The 5,556-nt window shown below is 35.8% G+C and overlaps 1 long non-coding RNA gene across 1 annotated transcript; it reads right to left on the reverse strand.

Moving 5' to 3' along the window:
- Positions 1–1,016: 1,016 nt before the first annotated feature.
- On the reverse strand, positions 1,017–5,013 carry LOC139358037 (uncharacterized). The gene is made up of 3 exons (XR_011612250.1): positions 4,874–5,013; positions 2,278–2,339; positions 1,017–1,224 (listed from the first exon to the last, which is right to left on the reverse strand). It is a non-coding gene; the product is annotated as an uncharacterized lncRNA (long non-coding RNA).
- Between the last annotated feature and the right edge of the window lie 543 nt (positions 5,014–5,556).

Consider the following 5,556-nt stretch of genomic DNA (forward strand, 5'->3'; position numbering starts at 1 on the left):
CTTCATTTATCATGTGTCCTTGTATGATAATGCCAGAAATCCCACCATTTTGTTGTCTTTTAGAATCAATTTCTCTGTCTCTTTCTTACTCTATCTCTCTTTACCTCTCCAATGTGGACTGAATCTTTTCCTTTACAAATTTATGTGTGTGTGTGCTTGTATGTATAACATGTTTCCATTGTGTTAAATAATGCAAAAGAAGACAAGATAATAATAAAACAAATCTCCAACACTACCTCACCTCCAATCCTAATCCTAATGCCCTTAAGTCTCTCCAATATTATCAGTATGGTGGACATCCTTCTATTTCCATGCTAATACAGATATTTTATATATCACAATCCCTAAAGGATATGTATATGTATACACACACTCACCCACACACACACACACATACACACACATATATGCAAAGTTCAAAAGTGGAATTATGGTAATTGTTACACATCTCCATATATCTAACACACTTTAATATCAATGTAATATACACATATGGATATATTATAATTTATTCAATCACTCCCATTTTTATGTACTCACTTCTATTGCACTGCTGCAATAAAAAGTTTGGTACATATATTAGTGTGTACTTATGCTTGTATGTTTTAGTGCTCTGCAGCCATCGTTTCTTAAAATACACATTTGTTTTGATTGATTCTTTAATGTACACATACAAGCAAGATAGATCAGCTTCCTTGTGTAATGTAGCAACAGATATTTCCTTCTGTGGAATAATAAGGATGGAGTCATCTGTGTACAGATGTTAGATGTAAGAGAAAATCACAAAGGCCACATCCCTGAATTATAAAATAATTCGCAGGCAGGCTTGTGCATCTAGGTATATATTAATTTAAAATATATATACATTTATATGTTGTCATAAGTCAATATTTAAATTGAGATTTGTAGTAGTTAAAATGGCACAAATATTGCCTCTTAATATTATGAATATAAATTTGCATTATATATTACTTTATATATTATAGAAGTTTATAATTTGCAATCTATTAGAATCATATTTGTTTTAATAGATAACATTCATCTTTCCAATATAGTAGCCTACATGTAAGAGTTGTATCAATTCTATATAATATGAAATCCAGAGGTAGTTTGCATTCCAGGATGATGTAGCAATTCAAAGATCCAGTGTGGAAACCTCAGCTTTTTCTTCTGTCTTCATGGTCACAATCAGCTGCAGCACTCCCAAGTATTATTCCCTCGTTTCTGGTAAAAAGAGGAAACGAAAAAAAGTGAAATATGGATGCTAGTGAGTCTATTCTTTTTAAAAGTGCTTTTCCAGAAGAACTAAACCATGACTTCGATTTACAGTCTATCTCTGGGCTTCACATCAGCAGATTCAGCCAACTAGCAGGTGGAAAATACTCAGAAGAAAAAACAATAAGACAATTAGACATAATACAAATAAGAAAACAATACAGGGTAAAAACTACTTAGCATTTACGTAATATTAGGTAGTTTAAGTACTCTAAAGATGATCAACGTATACAGGAGGATATGCATAGGTTATAAGCAAATACCATTAAAAGCAATGTCAAATATCACAATTACTTTTGCACCAACCTAATACACCATTTTTGTATCAGGTACATGAGTATTGGTGGATTTTGATGTTGCATTGGTCCTGGAATCACCCTCTCACAGATAACAGGGACTGATTATATATCGCATTAGAGAGAACTGTCATATGGCATCTATCTACAAAGGATGCTGGAGGGCATTTTGTCTGAATATATTGCCATTATTAAATGAAAAAGTGAACTAGGAAAGTATAAAACCCATGTTTGCCACAATTGTTTGTGTATTTATATATATCAATGAACATCATGAGCATCAATCCTAGTGTGATACAACTTTACACCAGCACCTTTCACAACATGGGTGCCACTTGAGCATTGCTCAATGAACGTGTATTAATTGATTAATTTATGCTATTTACTAGATCATTTTTTGTCTTGGTTTGAAGTAATATATTAGCTTATACATTATAACACAGTATTTTCAAATAACTGAAAAGCTAAAATGCTCTTTTTCTTATGCTCCCCATTATGAAAAATGTATACAGAACAAAATTGGCATGAAATATATCTATTCCTATGACATAGACTGTAATGGAAAATTATCAAAGCCTAGCCTTAAGATTTTAATGTTGTGATCCTCTTCATATGTCATACTATAGTATATGGACTATATCTAGTACCTTTGATTTAAAATTATTTCCAGAAAAATAAATTGTTTTTTTTTTTAAAGCTTACTAACCAGCTTTCTTCAGCAGGCACATTTTTCTCTTCACAAAATGTCACTATTTCTTCTTAGTACAGCTGAAAGATAATGTTTGTAATTCACGGCTTTGATAAAGAATTCCTGAGGTAGTTCTTTACTTAGTATCTATACATGCTCAGAAAGAAATGTGAACATTTGGGAAATTATCTGGATAAGTCAGAAAAATAGTTTTTGTTAATGGTAAAAGGGTAATGGGATATTTTAGTTCCAGTTATCTGAGAATTATGAATGTCAGAATGAGAACTTGTTATATGAGAATACAATGTATCTCTAGCTATATCTAGATTTATGTCTATATATATCTTCTTCTCAAAGGCCATAGTTCAAATAATTAGTTTGAAGAGCTTAATTATCTAGACCATTTTCCCAGCTTTACAGTTGCCTAGTTTCTGTTACTGATTCTTAAAACATTTTTCGTCTTAGGGAAAATTTCAAGTATACAAAAAAATAGAATAGTATAATGGACTCCCATGTACTCGTCACTCATATTGAACAACTGACAACTCATGGTAAATCCTGAGTCATCCCTTCACCTGTCTACAACCCCTTCTTATATATTTTATAAACATTTGATCTATAAATAGGTTAGCAGGAACCTCTAGGAGACAATGTCTTTTTAAAAAAACATGTCCGTATTTAACCATTCTCACATCTAAAAATAAAATATTCTGAAATATCCAGTCAGTACTCAAATTTCTAACTGTATCTCCTTTGTTTTATTTCTAACAGATTTTTTTTTTTTTTTTTTTTTTTTTTTTTTTTTTTTCAGACAGAGTCTTGCTCTGTCGCCCAGGCTGGATTACAGTGGCTCGATCTCAGCTCATTGCAACCTCTGCTTCCCAGGTTCAAGTAATTCTCATGTCTCAGCTTCCCACTTAGCTCAGACTACAGGCACGCACCACCATGTCTGGCTAATTTTTGTATTTTTAGTAGAGATGAGGTTTCGCCATGTTGGCCGGTTGGTCTAGAACTGCTGACCTCAAGTGATCTGTCCACCTCGGCCACTCGATGTGTTGCAATTACAGGAGTGAGCCACTGCACCCAGCCTTATTGTAAACAGGTATTTTTGTTTTAAGTTAATTAGGATCAAAACAAGGTCCATATGTGGATATTGGTTGGTAGTTCTCATAAGCCTCTCCTAATATGTGATCTCTCTCTCCCTTCTTTCCTCTTCCTCTTTTTCTCCTCTTTTTCTCTTTCACTTTCTTCTTGCTGAAAATACTGGGTGGTTTATCTTGAGATTTCTCCAGTCTAAATTACACTGACTGTAACTCTTTCATGTTGTTTGTTATGTTCTTCTGTTCCTCTATGTTTCCTACAACTTAATTTCTGGAATTAGAGTTTGATTACATTTAAGTCTGATTTTTTTTTTTTTGCAAGTCCATTTATGCATGGTATTGTGTTCTTCAATGGATTTTTTAAGTTTATATGTAGTGTGAACTGACATAAATGGTTTTCAAAGTTGCCTTTATTTTATAATTTGGTTACTTTCTGTAATGATCACATTAAATATTAAATATTTCTCACTAAATATTGTGGTTTTGCTTCTTCTAAATAACAGAAGCAAACACTCTAAATTCAGTTTGGAAATACTAGTGGTATCAATCTATGTGCCATTCTAGGATGTTATGGCTATCATATTAGAAAATGAACAATTTAAAAATATTTGCTGGGCAGGATGGCTCACGCCTGTAATCCCAGCACTTTGGGAGGCCGGGGGGGCGGCAGCAAATCCTTGAGGTCAGGAGTTCGAGACCAACCTGGCCAACATGGTGAAACCCCGCCTCTACTAAAAATACAAAAATTAGCTGGGTGTGTTGGTGCACGCCTATAATCCCAGCTACTCAGGAGGCTGAGGCAGGAGAATTGCTTGAACCTGGGAGGCAGAGGTTGCGGTGAGCTAAGATCACACCCTTGCACTACAGCCTGGGCGACAGAGCAAGGCACTGTCTCAAAAAAATAAATAAAAATTTAAAAAAATAACAGTTAAAAATTTTGGCGTGTATTATCTGATTTAATCATCACAACTAAATTGCAAAATGTGTGTGGTTTTCATTACAGAGAAGATGAGACTGAGGGTCACAGTAATTTTGTCTATAAACACACAGTGATGGCATGGGGTTTTGCCAACAGGCAACCTGACTCCTTAGTGTCCACTTTTAACCACTATGCTGTACTGTCTTGAAGACAATTATAATTCAACATAGTAGTAATCTTCAGTATAAACAGATTTTAATACTTCTGAAGACGCCACGCCATATTCAAATGTACGGAATAAGATTGAAACTGATTTGATGCAAATTATAATTGTACTGTAGTATCTATGCTGCTGTGTGTGTGGCATGTAGCAGGTATATGGTACAGAAATGCTAAAAGGATTGTTGTAAGGAAATTTTCTCTATAAAATATTCTAAAAATAAATTCCTACAATTAGGAAAAAAAGCAAGAAATGAGCTCTGCTTATACACTTTGAGAGCTGTTTCACTTCCATGTGAATCACTTCAGCGTTGGGTAGCTCTACCTTAATTTTTTAAAAATTTGGATTTGAAATCCATTTTCTTATAGCTTGTACCTATTTTGCCAATTAATTTTCGGAGTAGAACAAATATTTCTACCCTCAGCCATTAAATGTAACTTCGAAACATCAACTCTTCAAGTATCTTAAAGCGCTGGTTTATCCACACTCAATCTCTCTATACAACAACCTTCCGTTTCTTCAGTGACCCACGTGACAAAAGGCTTTTTGTTGTTGTTGTTTGTTTGTTTTTTGCCATGGTGATACGGGAGGGGGCAGGGAAGTGCTGAGTAGAGAAAGGCGGGTCCCTGGCTAGGGCTCCACCCCCACCGATGTAGGTGAGGACATGCACTTCTGCCTTCATACCCAAATGTTGCATTTTCCAAGATCACCCTGGCCTGCCACATCCCCATCCTGAGCCTATAAAAACCCGAGACCCTGGCAAGGCGGAGACACAAAGCAGCTGGCTGTCATGGAGAACACATTCGCAGAAGAAGGCACAAGGGACTGGTCGTCCAGCGGAAGAGCATGCTGTTAGCTAGGGCAGTCAGAGGAGAGCCCGGGCCACCGAGCAGCCCGACTCCAGGGGAAAACCATCTCCTTTCTGATTCGCCCATGTGCTGAGAGCTACTTCCACTCAATAAAACCTTGCATTCCTTCTCCAAGCCCACTTGTGATCCGATTCTTCCGGTACGCCAAGGCAAGAAACCCCGGGATACAGAAAGCCCTCTCTCCTTGAG

The sequence above is a fragment of the Macaca nemestrina genome, chromosome 13 (assembly GCF_043159975.1).
Source record: "Macaca nemestrina isolate mMacNem1 chromosome 13, mMacNem.hap1, whole genome shotgun sequence".
NCBI classification, from domain to species: Eukaryota; Metazoa; Chordata; class Mammalia; order Primates; family Cercopithecidae; genus Macaca; species Macaca nemestrina.